The 17,938-nt window shown below is 38.9% G+C and overlaps 1 long non-coding RNA gene and 1 other non-coding gene across 2 annotated transcripts in view; one reads left to right on the top strand and one right to left on the bottom strand.

Annotated features, from left to right (window-relative positions):
- LOC110208236 (uncharacterized) overlaps positions 1-14,858 on the top strand; it is a 32,977-nt gene extending 18,119 nt beyond the window's left edge. Inside the window, exon 4 of the long non-coding RNA XR_013482978.1 lies at positions 14,340-14,858. This is a non-coding gene — a long non-coding RNA (uncharacterized LOC110208236). The remainder of the gene's footprint in view (positions 1-14,339) is intronic.
- A 1,644-nt stretch (positions 14,859-16,502) lies between these two features.
- LOC144454652 (U1 spliceosomal RNA) lies at positions 16,503-16,666 on the bottom strand. Its single transcript, XR_013483162.1, has one exon. It is a non-coding gene; the product is annotated as a U1 spliceosomal RNA (small nuclear RNA).
- Positions 16,667-17,938: the final 1,272 nt, after the last annotated feature.

Genomic DNA, 17,938 nt, shown 5'->3' with positions numbered 1-17,938 from the left:
TTTGGTGATTACCACTTTATAATATAGTTTGAGATCTGGTATGGCTAGGCTACCTTCCTTTGCATTTTTTTCATTAAATCCCTTAATATTTTGTTCTTCCAGATGAAATCTGTTATTCTTTTTCTAGCTCTAAAAAATAATTTTTTGGTAGTTTGGTATGGCACTATATAAATAGATTATTTTAGGTGAAATTTTCATGTTTATTATATTGGTCTGGCCTACCCATGAGCAACTGATATTTTTCTTTTTTAATTCTTTTCTTTGTGAGGCAATCAAGATTAAGTGACTTGCCCAGGGTCACACAGCTAGTGAGTATCATGTGTCTGAGGGAATTTGAACTCAAGTCCTCCTGACTCCAGAGCTGGTGCTTGATCCACTGTGCCACCAAGATGCCCCTGGTATTTTTCCAGTTGTTTACATCTACCTTTATTTCTGTGAAAAATGTTTTGTGATTGTGTTCATATAGTTCCTGGGTTTGTCTTGGCAGTTAGACTCACAAGTATTGTCTGTAGTTATTTTAAATTGATTGTTGGTAATTTGTAGAAATGTTGATGATTATGTGGGTTTATTTTATATCCTGCAACTTTGCCAAAGTTGTTAATTATTTTAAGTAGTTTTTTAGTTGATTCTCTAAGTATACCCTCACACCATCTGCAAAGAGTGACAGTTTTGTGTTCTCGTTGCCTGTTCTAATTCCTTCTATTTCTCTTTCTCCTCTTATTGCTAAAGCTAACATTTGTGGTATAATATTGAATAATAGTGGTGATAACAGACATCTTTATTTCACTCCTGATTTCATCAGGAAAGCTTCTAGCTTATCCCCATTACAGATAATGCTGCCTGGTGATTTTAGATAAGATACTACTTGCCATTTTAAGGAAAGCTCCATTTATTCCTATGCTCACTTGTGTTTTTAGTAGGAATGGGTACTGGATTTTGTAAAAAAGTATTTTTTTTCAGCATCTATTGAGATAATCATATGATTTCTGTTGGTTTGTTATTGATATGGTCGCTTATTCTGATAGTTTTCCTAGTATCAAACCAGCCCTGCATTCCTGGTATAAATCTCACCTGGTGATAGTGTATTATCCTGGGGATATATGGCTGTAATCTCCTTGCTAATATTTTATTTAAATTTTTTGCATCAATATTCATTAGGTAAATTGGTCTATAATTTTCTTTCTCTGTTTTGGCTCTTCCTGGTTTAGGTATTAGCACCATATTTGTGTCATAGAAGGAATTTGGTAAGACTCCTTCTTTGCCTATTTCCCCAAATTCACTGATATTATTTTAAGCTGGAGTGTCCTTCATGATCTCCAATGCCTCTATCAGACCTGAAGTACAGACTGTCAGAGGTGATGTCAAGATCCCACCAATTTCAGCATCTTCTGACAGCAAAAACTAAAGTCCCAGTAACCTCTCTCTTGGTTTTCAGGGGGCAGCCACAGTAGAGAGATTTACAGCAGTATAGTACATAGTAAAATGCCCTCACATGCCATCTGACCCAGTGGAAGATATAATTCAGGTTAAAAATATTTTAATTTTAGGAATTTTATTTGCCGTATGGTATTTACCGTACTGTAGATTTCATGTGTTATGAAAAGGTAATATTGGCTCGAATCAATTTTTTTTATTGAGATGTTAGCACAAACAGTCACAGAATTCTAGAGAATTACTATTAAGAAAAAAAGTTTTTGCATGTTAAAAATTTTATTTTGTGTACTGCATTTCATGGGTTATTTAATAGTCACTGTGTTAGAAAAAGTGCATGTTATCAGAATTAATGTTTTGTTATAAAGAATTGCATGATGAAAAGTGTATTTTCAGCCATCCATAGTGAAAGATTACAGTTTTTGGTGGTTACAGAACCGAATCCCCTGTTTCCTACAAGTTCAGTGTATCAACATTCATGTTTGTTACTTTTGTGCTTTTTTCTAGGAACATTGTCCCCATGAAAGTTGAGGATTGGCTATATTTCACATTTCTTTTTTTCCCTCTGGTCTTTTGGCTATGTTTTATTGTTTTTTGATGTCTCTTGGAGTAATTAGCTTTCACTTCCCCAACTGTAATTTTTGAGGAATTATTTTCCTCAGTAAGGCTTTTACCTTTTTTGCTATTTGGCCAATTCTAATTTTTTAAGAAGTTTTATGATTTTTTTTAATTTTTAAGGAGTTTTAGGAGTTTCTTTAGGATTTTTTGTGCTTCTTTTACCAAATTGTTATTTCTCTTGGCATAATTTTATTCATTCCCCTCCCCATTTTTTCTTCTAGCATTCTGATTTTTCTTTTTTTCTTTTCTTTTTTATCTCTTTCTTTATCTCTTCTAGGAATTCTTCTCAGGCTTGTGTCCAATCTTCACTTTTTTCTTGGAGGCTTTGCTTGTACAGTAGATGTTTTCAAACCACTGTGTTACCTTGTCTCCTGAGTAATCAGCTTTTTGTGGTCAGGTTTGTTTGTTGGAATTTGTTGTTTGTTGCAATTTTTTGGAATGCCAGTAATGATATAAACAACAGGAAAGCACAATCATATTTGACCGAGCAGTCAGTTAAGCCCACTGGTCAAATTATGATGGCACATTCACTTCTACCAAGCATTTCATTTAAACAATGGAGTGGTCACTGAGGGTCCTCTGTCTCCTGGATGGACTTTGGAATTTATATTAGAATTGGGCTCTGCTTACCTCTTGGTAGGAGTGGTGGGTGGAGTGACTGTCCTGAACTTCCTGCTGTTTTCACAGCTACATATAAGGGCCTGTAAGTTATAGGTGCTTCTAAGGTGATATGATCTGAGGAGAGATGTAGTCACTGCCCTCCTGGTCTTTCCTGCCGGGAGTGCCTACGTCCCCAGCCATGGTCTGATGTCAGCAGAGTGTGAAGAGGGAAAGAATCACGGGCCAGGTAGAAGATGCGAAGAACAACTTCGTTTATTGATCTGAGAGCTCAGGCTTATACAGTACTGGATCAAGCAATAGTAACATTATTTTTCATGAAAAGTACAAATCTAATTAAGTGATTTCCTTACTTCCTTGTACCTTGTCTGTTACATTCTTTCCTGCATTCTGTCCTGTACCATATCTGTTTCCTCCCTTCCTGCATCCTGTTCTCAAGAGATGGAACAGGGGGGTGGTGACCCGACATCCTGAGTTTCACAGCTGTCAGGCTTAGTACAAGCTACCGGGCTGGCCTAAGCCCTCTAACTCCCCAAAGATGGATCTCTACATCTCCCCCTTTCTTCTGTTCTAGCTTGAGAATGTGGGATACACATCAGGAGAAAACTCAGGAGTAACAAGAATACTACCGCGTATGAAATGCAACAGCAAACTTGAAATGATTGGAAAGTGTTAAGTTGCTTGATATAGTACAACAGTTTATAAACAATATCTTGAGGATCAATACCATCCATGTTATGTTTTTGGAATGCCAAGTGCCCTGAAGCTTATTCAATATTTGATCAGGAGTTACATTGGTAGTATTAGAAAGCAAATAGGGAGTTACACAGACAAAAGTATAGTGGTCAAGTTACAGGTTTAACCCAAGTGGGGTAAGACATAAATCCAATGTAATTATGACTCTGTCCCGGAGCCATCTGCAACAGTCAGCATTGCAAAAAGGGCAGTCAGGATCTTATTATTGGCTCTTCATCTTCTCGGTCTTGCCTTCCTCCTCCGTTTGTCTCTCCGACCAGCTTTTCCTTTGATGCTTAGGGTCTCTATTCCTCTGGTCTGTATGCTGACAGGAGCTAATGTTCCTCTTGGGGACCCAGACCAGTTCTCCTGCATGTTCTGGAAAAACACAAGCATAACCTCGACCCCAGGTTAGTAATTTTACTGGACCATCCCAATTACCTGTCTTTGGATCCTTCCACATTACTGTGACATCTGGTTGCTCATCTATCAGCTTGTTCTTTTGTCCTACAAAATGTTTTTGTGTAGGAGTACATCCCTGATCATCTAGTGTCAAAAAATTTATGGTATATATTACCTGATCTAATCTCCTTCTTACCCTATTTTCTATTCCCTCTTTTTTCTGTTTATCAAGGAGGATTTTAATATCCTTGTTGCACCTTTTAACAACGGCTTGTCCAGTAAGATTGTACGGGATGCCAGTAGAGTGAGTGATATTATAGGTGAGACAAAATTGTGCAAAATTCCTGCTAGTATAGGCGGGACCATTGTCAGTCTTGAGGTGTCTTGGATTGCCAAGAACACTAAAGCAAAACAAGAAATGACATTGCTTATGTCCTTCTTAAAATATGTAAGTAATCCAAAGTATCTGCTTGTCTTCATATGATATTCATCTTTCCCCCACTTTTTTTTTGCACATACTCTGACACATACATTGTAATTACACTTAAAAAACATGAATCCCACGTTGATATGAAATAAAGGAATTTTAGAATAAGACTCTCCCTAACATTGTGTAATTGTTCAGTAGAAAAATAAACAACTAAATATGATTAAGTAATGTTTAGAACAGCATAAATTTAAGTAGCTAAGAAATCAGTTTATGTATAGAAATGTGTTTAAGGCTATGCTTCTTGGCAGAAAACACAGAAATAACTAAGTTTCCTATCTGTAGTTAAAAAAAGATTCCCTAATGGTTTAATTAATAAAAATTATTTTCAACTCTTAAATGTTATTTTAACTACTGACCAGGCTATGACAAATTTATGCTGGATTTTCTAATACAAGAGGGGAGTTAGGCAGTAGAACTCTGCAGCAAAGCAAAAGAATTTCTTTAGTTATCTACTGAATTCAAGAGGGTTTTGTTGGGCAAGGGTAAAAATCTATTTCTAAATATTCAAAGACAAGTAGATGTCCCCTTTCCCACTTCACTTGTTTAATTTGCTTCCAAATCCTCCCAATGAACCACCAGGACACATGAAAGCTTAAAAATATTGTATTAATATTCTAACAAAGTAGGAATGAATAACTTCTTCTTAAATCAAAAAGTTCTATCAAAGATATGTTAAAAAGAACTTATGAAATTATAGCCTTTATATACTGTAAACTATATTAAGATTTTAGCTATATTATAACTAGTACTAAGGAGCTGATTCAGAAAATTCACAAGCTGTATCTTACTGGAAATTTTAGTATACAAACAGTGCATTAGACTGTATTTAACATACAAACTGCTTGTGTCAAAGTTCTAAAGCAGAGAGTTTATTTATTCCTACCCTTGAAGTTTCCTCCCCACCTGATTAAGAAAACAAGTTGATTTGTTTTCTAATTATTGATATAACTTAGCTTCTTAAGTAATTTTCCTCTTTTTTGAATACCAGTGTAATTTTTAAGTTACCTAAATGGTGGTTGTAGATAAAATGATACAATCTTTATTTTTGTAGAATTACCGTAAGATAGAACTCTTGATTTACAAACTGATCTGAAATGAATGGAAGGTTGCAAAGGACATGTATCTACAAAGGTATAAAATTAAGTATGCTATTTTAGCTCTAACTCCAATAAAACTTTTATATATATATGGCAAATGTCCTATTTTCTTTGATTATTAAAAAGGCTCTAAAATGAAATCCCCTTAACCACTGATTTTGGTTAGTCTGCTCATCTGCCACATCACATTTACCTTTGTTTTTTTTTTAAATACTGTTTGGAAATGTGATGGCTGACAAAAAATGTTAATATACAATTTTCTTTGAGACTCTTGAAAACCACAAAAATTTCTAATATCATGATGACTACAAATTCTAACATTTAATGTAAAGTCATCATAACTCTTTGCATGCCACAACGACATACACCTAAGGCCAACTTTTTTCAGAATGTACTATAACTAGAATAAAATCAAATAGGGAGACATATATAAAACGGGAAATACAAAGTAGCTTCACATCACAGCTCCTGCTTGTCCATAAGGCATTATGGAGGGAGTAATAACTTCACTTACACACTGACTTTGTAAATGTGATCAGCTGCCAATGTCCTGAATATTTATGAATCTCACTTTAGTTTTTATATATGTTACATAAAATTGTACCAAGGAAACCAAAAAAGGCTTTCCAGAACTACTGGTAGATTCTACTTAAACAACTAAAAATTACCAGAATTAGGCTGTATTTCAATGTTATGTGAAGAATAATTAATATTCACCTGAAAAAAGGACTCTTGTACATGAGGAAACTCTACTTGTACACATGGGACTTTTTAACAAGAACAGGACAGCAGCATGGTAACCACTTTTCTAAGTATATTTTCTACACAAAATAATTCCAAGATATAGTCGTTAAGTTCTCATACAGTACTATTATTTTAAACAATAATCAATAAAATAACAAAAATGTGAAAATTGCAACACCACGAAGACTGAGCACTGCCATTTCCTAGTGTAATCAAAGTTGGTATTAGTACAGTCTTGGAATAGGAGAGCAAAATAGTCAGCAGATTGAATCTTGGTGATACACTGGATTGATTTCAGCTATGACTTGCAATGCAATGGTTGGACAGTACAGGTATCTTATGCAGAGATTTCAGTAGCAGCATGGCACTTGGTTTGTTCTCAATAGAAATGACAAAGATGCAGTTGACAGTTTAAAGAAAGACAATGTTCTTATTTGCATGCTGAAATTCTAGTTGTGTCCCCTGTATTTGAACACTTTTAAATAATATTGTCTGTCTCTCTGTTCTGCCCACCAGCTCTGCCCCATATTAGCTAACTGTCTTATAGGACACTACTTAACCGGTGAGGTTTGCTTTCACTTTAAATTGGAGACGGAAAAGTGGCAGTCTCGTTCTTAAGTTTACTGTCACTTTAAGAGACCCCAAAAAGCAGCAGTCTCATTTCTTTTTAATCCCCACTTAACCTGGTGAAAATAAAAAACTATATATGAAAATTATCTCCCTACCTTGTTAGCCATCTTCTCTTGACGACTGGAGCGCCTTTTCTAGGGCTGTTGGCTAAACAGCCCACCCTGTCCAGGGCCACTCTGCCGGGGGAAGCCTTCCTTTCAGGTCCCTCTCTAGGCATCAAATGCCGGGAGTGCCTGTGTCCCTGGCCGTGGTCTGATGCTGGCAGAGTGTGAAGAGAGAAAGAATCACGGGCCAGGTAGAAGATGTGAAGAACAAACTCCGTTTATTGATCTGAGGGCTCAGGCTTATACAGTACTGGATCAAGCAATAGTAACATTATTTTTCATGAAAAGTACAAATCTAATTAAGTGATTTCCTTACTTCCTTGTACCTTGTCTGTTACATTCTTTCCTGCATTCTGTCCTGTACCATATCTGTTTCCTCCCTTCCTGCATGCTGTTCTCAAGAGATGGAACAGGGGGGTGGTGAGCTGACAACCTGAGTTTCACAACTGTCAGGCTTTGTACAAGCTACGGGTAAGACCCAGGCTGGCCTAAGCCCTCCAACTCCCCAAAGCTGGCCCTCTACACTTCCCTCTGGTCCTTACCCAGGTAGGGACCCTGCTCCCTCAAGAGCATAACTCCTGTCCTCCCTTGAACTACAACTCATACCCAGGTAGGGCCCCTGATCTCTTGCAACTTCAAGAGCTCCTCTCTGGCCAAGGACTGGAGCTGGGACTAAGTAATGGACGATGGAGTTGACAAATGGTGCCTGGTCCTATGACCAGTGCTTTGCACAGCGGTCCCCTGTACTCTCTTTCTGACCAGGTGCTCAATCCTCTTATTATCTCTGGCTACCAGGAGCTCCTAGTACCAGTGCTGCTGCTGGTACCACCTCAGCTTGACTCCTCAAGTTTTTTAGAGGGGAATATTGGGAAAACTCAGCAAATTAATGCTTACTTTACTCCACCATCTTGGCTGTACCTTCATCATGTTCCACTCATCCCCATCTATTTTGGAAGAGCTGTTTCCTGGTACAATGTCCTCAGCAGAGCCACAGACTTAGATACATTAACATCACCTGCAGCAGTCCTTCCAAATATATTCTCTAAAAATAAGGAACAATTGCATGCAATTTTGTATCTGAGACAAATCTTTTTCTGGTATAACAGAAGAAAATGCCTCTGTCTATTTGGGACTACCCATGGGAAATTCAGCCAGTGATAACATGAATAAAAGGAAAGTGCAATCATATTTGACTAAACACTCAGTTAAGCCCACTGGTCAAATTGTGATGACATTCAACTCTACCAAGCATTTCATTTCATTTAAGCAATGGTGTGATCACTGAGGGTCCTCTGTGTCCTGGATGGAGCTATTATTTATCCCAAAAAAGGCATGCACCCCAGGGAGCTAACCGTTAACTGTATTTACCCTATGATGTGGGAAGGATTAATTTATTGTCATTGACTGTGACCTCTGACATCAGTCAGATGGTTCATCATGGAGTGAGATTCTCTAAGTACTCGGAGATGGATCATTTCTTCCATAGATTTGTTTTGGGAGACAATAAAGAACAGCATTAGACATGATCCACAGCTTGGTCAGTTTACTAATTATTTTAATGGAGCAGCAGTAAGAAGGTTTTTGTTAATGAAACAAAAATTATATCTCATATTTGAACATATCTTCATGAAACTACCTGCTGTTCATCAGGCAAGGAGAAGCTGTCATCATGGTTTGATGGATTCCATTTCCAACAGGGGGAGTGGAAAACTCATTGAAATTAGTGGCTCACTAGTACCCAGGCAACAAGAGATTGATAAGCCAGGTCATCACGAAGACTATAGTTACCTTGGCTTCTTAACTTTTTAACACTAAGGGAGGACATGTCTGGCTCAATGGTGAGTTTCTGCATTGTGCAAGTTTATGTTTCTATAAATGATTGATTAAGCTTTGGCACTGGGTGATAAATGTTTCAGCAGGGCATCAAATGACACACTTCTCCCCTACTGTGGCAGTATCATCATCACTTAAGAAGGAATGCCATAACTCATAGACACAAGGAAGTATAAGTTCGGCCCTTACACTAGTATTAATGAGATCATTTCAGGTACCACGACTTAACTTGATGATTTCCAACCCCAGGACTGACAACCACAGTCATCCAAGCAAGAGTTCCATTCAAACACAGATTCACTGCCTCTGAGAGAGCCAGAACATCCAGACTTGAGTACATATTGTGATGCATTCTGGTCATGGTGGCCAGCAGCAGCACTGGTACTAGGAGCTCCTGGTGGCCAGAGATAATAAGAGGATTGAGCACCATGGAGCCCAGCAGTGAACCTGTACATTCAAAGGTTTTAATTTTTTTATTATAATCCTGACAATTACAAACATTCCAATATAGAAAGAAGAAGAAAAAGAGAATTTTATGTGAAACTGGACTGCTATTGTGTGGGGTTTTTTATTAATTTATTTTGATTTATCAACAATCACTTCTGCAAGCTTTTGAGTTTTAGATTTTTCTTCCCCTTCCTCCTCCCATCTCCCTCTCCAAGATGGGCATTCAATCTGATACAGGCTATACATATACATTCCTATTAAACATATTTTCACATTAGTCATGTTGTAAGGAAGAATTAGACCCAATAGGAGGAACCACAGCACAATAGAAGAAAAAAAATAGCAAATAGTATGCTTCAATCTGCATTCAGACTTCATTGTTCTTACTTTGTGAAATGAATTTCTTTCATTTTCCATCACTAGGCCTTTGGAGATGTCTTAGATCCTCGTAGTGCTGGGAAGGGTTAAGTTTATCAATATTAGTCATTGGACAATGTGGCTGTTATTGTGTACAATATTCTCTTAGTTCTGCTCACTTCTCTCAGCATCAGAGCATACAAGTCTTTCCAGGTTTTTCTGAAGTCAGCCTGTTTATCATTTCTTATGGCACAATAGTATTTCCTTACATTCATATACCACAACTTGTTCAGTCATTCCTCAATTGATGGGCATCCTCTCAATTTCCAATTCTTTGCCACCACAAAAAGAGCTGCTATAAATATTTTTGTACATATAGGTCTTTTTCCCATTTGTAGGATCTCTTTGGGATACAGACCTAGAAGTGCTGTTTCTGGGTCAAAGAGTATGTATATTTTTAAAGCCCTTTGGGCGTGGTTCCAAATTGCTCTCCAAAATGGTTGGATCATTTCACAACTCCAGCCACAATGCATTAGTGTTCCAATTTTCCCACATCTTCTCCAACATTTATCATTTTCCTGTTTTGCCATGTTGGCCAATCTGATAGGTGTGATGTGGTACCTCAGTGTTGTTTTGATTTGCATTTTTCTAATCAATATTGATTTAGAGCATTTTTTCATATGACTATAGATGGCTTTAATTTCTTCTTCTGACCACATCAACCACCTACCTGTGGACTTGCTTGGGTTTACTGAGTGCATTTGCTTTTTGGTGGGTTGGTGTCACACGAGGCAATGTGAGTGACACTGAAAACAGTGGGTTTGATAATACTGAGATGGTCCACACACTACAAAATCACTACTGATTTTTCCCTATTTACATATATCCCAGATTAAGGTAGGGTTGCCTTACATATTGTATTCTATGAGATAAACATTTTTATTTTGACAACCTGTGCACAATAAAGTGATTAAACTTGATTGTTGTAATGAATTCTATAATGTCTGATCTCAGAAGTTTTCTAGTCCAGTTCTAGCTTAGGCTGAGCTTGCCTTAGGCCAGTCCTCTGGTAGTTTATCCTTGGAGCAGTAATGAAATGACATGGCTGTAAGTCATTCTATAGTTAACAAATAGGGATTTACTTAGCTATAGCAGCAGGACAATAAGGACTGATAATGCAGAACTCCATCAGATGGAGCAGGGTAATGTACAGAGAGCACCTAACCAGAGGAAGGCAGCAGAAAGAATGAAATTTTGGAGAATTAGATATAAAGAAGCAATTGGGGTTTTTGTTCATTTCCATGTAATGTTTTATTATATATCTCCTTATATACCTTCTTTTATTTTTGGTATGTATGTATCTTTTGAATATTTTTTATTTTATATTTGGATGTTCATTATTTATAGTACACTGTAAATTCTTAAACCCAGCAAAGAACATCAGATGATCAAAATATTTGTAAATTTGTTGATTTTAAACATTATTTGAATAAGTGAAAACAAAACTACTCACTAAAATTTAGTGTCTGATACACCCTCTATTCAAGGACAAAATAGTAAAAGGATTTTTGGAACAGGGAGATAGAATGGGAGCTTGCTCAATCCATGGCGTGCAATGACCTGGCGTTATGGTATTTCCAGGAACAGGGAGTAAATTTCCGCATAATAGAAAGTTTAGGTTTTCTTATTTGTTATCCTATAATGGGGATATTAAGCATTGAGGATACCCTGAGATGATTCATACCCTGAGATGATTCAGCTGAGCAAAGCTCCGCTGAGTTATCTATCATGATCTCCCAGTCAATTTTCAGTGGTCACCTGGAATTAGTGTTGGCTATTTTGTACTCTGGAGACCAAGGAGCTATGATGATACCTGAACCTTTCAGCCAATAAAGAATCAAGGATGTTTTCAATACCCAAGAATGTATTTGGGGAAAAAAAAAGACTTAAGTATTAGTAAAACCTCTCTCTGGGCCTCCAATCCCCCATCTTCCATTGCCTATTGGAGATCTCAACCTGGATGTCCTGTAGACATTTTAAACTCAACATGTTTCAAACTGAGCTCATTATGTTTGCTTTCCCATGTCCCCCCAGACTCTCTTAATTTCCCTATTCCTGTCTAGTGTGCCACCATTTTCTCAATCACCCAGGCACCTCATAACCTAGGTGGCATCCATTACCACCAGGATCAAATATAAAATTCTCTTTGGCTTTTAAAGCCCCTTCCTACTGATGGAATCCTAATAAAGTTGCCCCAACCCCAATACTCTAACTTCCTTATGGGCTTCACTGAACAATAGACATGCCTTGATTTGACCACACAATCTAACTTTAACCACTCAATATAGCCACTGCCCCCTCTTTTCTCTCCCACTCAATATCCTAACTTCCTCATATATGCCTTACTGCTCACTAAAACAGCAGGTGTGAACACGAACTCATATTTCCCACAGAAACATCAGGCACATCCATGTGATGGGATACTGGCCACTGCCTCTAGCTACCCACCACCCCCAGACCCATTCCTCATATTTCCCACAATACAGCAGGTGTGTCTATGCACTCAACCACAGTTACATCCATCTAGTCTCAGACAGGACCACAACAATCAATCAGAAAGCAGCACCATAAGGATGCCCAAACAAGATGTGGACCCTAAAACATTATAAGGGACTTTGCTAAGTAGGCACCTGCCCAGTAATAGCAAAAGCTATCCTTTAGGTGAGCTTATGATGTAGAGAGGCTTATTATAATATCATTATCATACACACAGGTCCCCTCCAAATGGGTTTTCTGTATGCATTATGGGAAATCGCATGCATAGTTTCATGGAGGCTGGAACCCTTCCCCATTACCTAATCCCTTGACAAACCACTCCTGTCTTTTTAATATTCATAATTTCTGTTGTGTAATCAGCATATTTACACAATGTATTTGCTTGTCTTGTCTTAATAAATTGCTGATTCCTCTTGGAATTCAGGCCATTAGAGGCATCACTCTTAATAATTGCCTTTATTTGGATTAGATGTGGTCTGACTGAATTCTTTGAGGTGACAACCCCCAGAAAAAACCATGAAACCTCAACATTACCTTTCAAGTCTTCTTAACCCTGAACCTCCTCTGAATATTTTAGCTAGCCCAAGATCAGCTGACTTCAATGTCTCAACTTCTCTCCTTCTTTTGCACTACCTGGTTTCCATGGCTTCCTTCAAATCTCAGCTAAAAGCCCACCTTCCAGAAGCCTTTCCCAATACCACTTAAGGCTAGTGCCTTCCCTGGACTGATTATCTCCAATTTATATGGGTACATATGGACTTTTCTTGTATGGTTGTTTGCTTGTTGTATGCCCATATACCTTTTTGGGCTCATTTCACATTACTCTCTTTCATGAGCTCTACCTTCCAAACTAGCCTACTTGCTGCTTCTTGAACTCTGAATCTCACATACACACCCCTCCACACCCCCCCACACACCCCTACCTTGCCTTTTCACAGGATGCCAATGCTTGAAATACATTTACTCCTCTACTTCTTAAAGTCCCTGGTGTCCTTCAAGACTCAGTCTGTCTTTTTTAAAAAATTAATTTATTTTGATTTATCAACCATGACTTCCATAAGCTTTTGAGTTTTAAATTTTTCTCCCCTTCCATCTCCAAGACGGTGGGCAATCTGATATAAGCTATGCATATACATTCCTATTAAACATATTTTCACATTAGTCATGTTGTAAGGAAGAATTAGAACCAATAGGAAGAGCCACCTGAAAGAGGAAACAAAACAAAACAAAACACAAGAAAAAAATAGCAAATAGTATGCTTTGATCTGTATTCAAACTTCATAGTTCTTTCTTTGAATGTGGATAGCATTTCCCAAGATGAGGCCTGTGGAGATATCTTAGATCCTTCCATTGCTGAGAGGGTCTAAGTCTATCAATGTTAGTCATCACACAATTTAGCTGTTACTGTGTACAAAGTTCTCCTGGTTCTGCTCACTTCACTCAGCATCAGACCATACAAGTCTTTCTGGGTTTTTCTGAAGTCTGCCTGCTCATCATTTCTTACACCACAACAGTATTCCATTACATTCATACACCACAACTTGTTCAGCCATTCCCCAATTGATGGGCATCCTCTTAATTTCCAATTCTTTGCCACCACAAAAAGCATTGATGTAACTATTTTTTGTACATAAATGGATCCTTTTCCCATTTGTAGGATCTCTTTGGGATACAGCCCTAGAAGTGCTGTTGCTGGGTCAAAAGGTATGCACATTTTTATAGCCCTTTGGGTACAGTTTCAAATTGCTCTCCAGAATTGTTGTATCATTTCACAACTCCACCAACAATGCATTAGTGTTCCAATTTTCCCACATGTTCTCCAGCATTTATCATTGTCCTGTTTTGTCATGTTGGACAAAAATGATGTGGTACCTCAGAGTTGTTTTGATTTGAATTTCTCTAGTCAATAGCGATTTAGAGCATTTTTTCATATGACTATAGATGGCTTTAATTTCTTCATCTGAAAACTGCCTCTTCATATCCTTTGACCATTTATCAATTGGGGAATGACATATATTCTTATAAATTTGACTTAATTCTCTCTATATTTTAGAGATGAGGGCCTTATCATAGAGATTGATTGTAAAAATTCTTTCCCATTTTTCTACTTTCCTTCTAATCTTGGTTGCATTGGCATTGTTTGTGCAAAAACTTTTCAATTTGATGTAATCAAAGTTATCCATTTTGCATTTCCTAATGTTCTCTATCTCCTGTTTGGTCATGAATTCTTCTGTTCTCCATAAATCTGTGTTTGTTTGTTTGTTTGTTTGTTTTTAGGCAATTGGAGTTAAGTGACTTGCCCGGGGTCACACAGCTAGTAAGTATAAATCTGCTAGGTAAATTATTCCTTACTCTCCCAGTTTGCTTACAGTATCAGCCTTTATATCTAAATCATGTACCCATTTTGACTTTCTTTTGGTATATGGTGTGAAATTTTGATCTATGCCTAGTTTCTGTCATATTCTTTTCCAGTTTCCCCAGCAGTTTTTGTCAGAGTGAGCTCTTATCCCAGAAGCTGGAGTCTTTGGGTTTATCAAATAATAGATGACTATATTCGTTGACTATTGTGTCTTGCATACTTCATTGTATGTCTATATAAAGCTTTTTCTGCTCCCCATGGAGATGGTATAGTTGCCTCAAATTCTAGGTAGACATATGGATAGATAGGTAGATAGATAGATAGATAGATAGATAGATAGATAGATAGATAGATAGATAGATCAGTGGTTGGATGGATGGATTTAGCTATCTAAATATTTCCCTCCAGCAGCATGCTCCTTGAGAGCAGTCACTGTCTTTTACCTCTCATTTAATCTCCAGCATTTGGCCGAGTGGACAGCTCAGTGGCAAAATGGATAGTGGACTTGGCCTGAAGCCAGAAAGACATCTTTCTGAGTTCAAATCTTGCCTCAGATACTTTACTAGGTGACTTTTTGAAATTCGTGATTTGCCATCGACTAGTTGTAATAGTAGATTGATCATATTCTTCAGTTGGTGGATTTTCCAGGTAGCTTGATTATTGATTTTATGTAAGATTTGACTGGAAAGTTCTTAGTCCTTTCTAAATGTATTCTGTAAATAGCTGTCCTTATCAGCTGAAAATCTGCTAGGTCAGTTAGCTGACGAATAGAAGTGAAATGGATTTTTGGAAAAGGGAACCTGAACAGCTTGCTCCTACTTGCCCAGGAATATTCATTCCATCACACTGAAAGTGCCTTTTCAGAGCTCAGGGCTCTGACAAGGCAAGGGAGCACTTAAGGAAGCTGGTAACTGAGGGTGCCTATGAAATGCCCGTTCCCCATCAAGTCGACCAGGGCTCCCTTACTCCTCATCCTGCCAGGTGGGTTTTTCAGCACCTTTTGGAGGCCCTTGAAGACGGGAAAGGGAAAGCAAGGAAGGGAGGAGTGTTATGCAAATATTGAGCAAGCCAGGAGGCAAAGGCTTCTGGGTGGCAGGAAAGTCACTTCCTGGCCAAAGAGAGGGCTACGATCTGGTAAAGGTCCATTTTCTGGGGTGTTTTTAGGTGACTATCTGATTGTGTAAAAGTGCCAGGTTGGCAGCTGTTTTGTCGAGTGCAGGAGGTGGCTGAGGGCGGGCGAGGTTTCATCAAAAGTTTAGTAGTGGGCAGGAGTGGAAAAGGGTGCCATAGCAAAGGGGCAAAGGGAGTGGGCGGTTGGTGGCTTATTGCTTTTCTGCCATTTGGCTAAGATCAAGTGTAACATTTTCTGGGAATGTTACAGCTCCCTTTGGGAAACAACATTTTGTATGAAAAAAAAAAGTGTGACAATAATGGTTTTTCTTCCTAGGGAAAAGAGTACGGTGCTCACACCTGCTGTGTGACCCTTTCTGGCCTTCAAAATGAGCTTTTTAAAAAAGAAGCTTTCTATTAACTGCCTTGTAAGGTTATGTCCCATGTATGGGCACACCTTGCAGAAGGGAGAGCAGAGCTTTTTATTTGTAGACCCCAATCGCAGTTTCCCCATTGATTAGGTAATGCAGGGTTTTATAGCCTATTTGGAGCACCTAATTTCCCCACCTGAGTCTGCCCCCACAGCACAGTCACTACCCCCTGATGAGGGGTTGCAGAAGCAACGTTTCCCACCACATTTCCTACACAGGCACATATTTTTAGGTCACTTCTGCTACAGAACAAGGCAGCAAGGCTCAATTGCCCACCACCTTTCAGAGGCCCCTCGACCTGATTTCCTTCCAAATCACACAATACTACCAGGTTGTAGTTGCACATAGGCTTAGCTGGGATAGACTTCCATTACTTAAAGGAAACAAACCCTGCCCCACCTCTAGCAGCACACAGCCCCTGGCCTGGGGGCTCCTTCTATGTCCAAAAAACAAGGCCCCCAAAAGGGATATTGAAAATCACTTTAGAAATCACAAAGAATCTCGTAGAACATTAATTGTCTTAAAAAACTCAGGGAATATCAGGGGAGAGCGGGAACGCAGTCCCCCACTACCACAAATTATGCAGTTGAGTTTCCCACATTTGGGGAATTTGCAGGGGTCAGCCCATCCGGAGTGCAATGGATAAGCCTCGCCCTGGGGAAACCACCTTCGTGATCATGGAATCACCCCTGCCAGGTAAGTATGCCCCACCACGCCGCGCTCCACCACTCCCACCACGCACACACACTCTAAATGCACGATCACTCACGCGGTGCTTCCACAGCCCAACAATGCATGCTCCACAAGCATAAACCGCCAACACCCGCAAGCGCTTCAACCCCTCCCAACTCGCCTAGGCCTCTCCGACTCCCAAATCCACCTTTTCCAGAAGCACTATCTGCTTACAGAAAACACAGACACGAGTCACTCGCCAAACCTGCACCACAGGTGACCACCATCTATTGGCTGATTATAAACCCCTCATTACCTCGAAACTGACTCCGTGCAGGCCAATCAGCTACTGTTTCCTTGCCCTGTTGTTTGAGTCCTGCACCTATAACTAACTCATAGAGATCCAGGTGAGTGGGTCATCTACTTTAGCTGTCGCCTCTACCAGATGATTTAATAAATTTCTTTCTAAAACTTTTTTTCAGTTCTGGATTTGTTCCCAACTGACTGGATGTTAACAGAAATCGTACAGGATCAGAACCCTGCAGAGTCCCGCATGACTAATAGGATAGGGCACCATCAGTTCTACATAACCACATGCAAACAAACGAGTCAAAACTAGTTGGAAGTCAGGCAGGGAGAAGAAGTAATGGTGCCTTAAAAGATTCCCTGTAGAACTGGAAGAAGTGAAATACTCATTGTAATGAGATGTACTAATACTACAGGCAAGAGGAAAGGAAGGGTACAACAAGGGAAGGACAAGTGCACATGCAAATAACTTGCTGCATTGGTTTCTTTTTTATTTTATTTTTGTTGCATTGGTTTCTTTACTTTCTTGAAATGAAGGAGGGCAGTTTTTGCTTTAAATAGTACATGGCACTTTTCTTAGGGATGATAAATGTTTCTGTAAGTGCAGGGCATACCTTGAGACTCTTTCATCTCTACCGTGGCATAATCACCGCCTGTAAGGAAAACTGAGGAGGATAGATCCTCCCCAGGCCCCTGTGTATCCATCTCATGACCTGATGTAAAGATAAATTCTAGTTACCATGCATGGCCGAGGTGACCATGGAGATGGAACGTTAAGTAACAAACAAACTACGTGACCCAGGAAAGCAATTCATCTCAAGGAACATTTTTCTTGAGAAAAGGTGTGTAACTGTCCAAGGAATTGATCACTCCTTGGAGACTTACACAACAAACAGGTATTTGGAGCTCTGATCAAGCCCCAACCTTTGTTAAGATGTGAGTGTGTGCCTGGACCTGAGCCCTCACCAAGGGTATGTACACACACACACAAAATATCA

Source organism: Phascolarctos cinereus, unplaced genomic scaffold, assembly GCF_003287225.1.
Source record: "Phascolarctos cinereus isolate Bilbo 61053 unplaced genomic scaffold, phaCin_HiC Scaffold_726;HRSCAF=1367, whole genome shotgun sequence".
Classification (NCBI taxonomy): domain Eukaryota; kingdom Metazoa; phylum Chordata; class Mammalia; order Diprotodontia; family Phascolarctidae; genus Phascolarctos; species Phascolarctos cinereus.
Note: the sequence above shows the minus strand (reverse complement) of the source record. Positions and strands in the feature narration are given on the sequence as shown.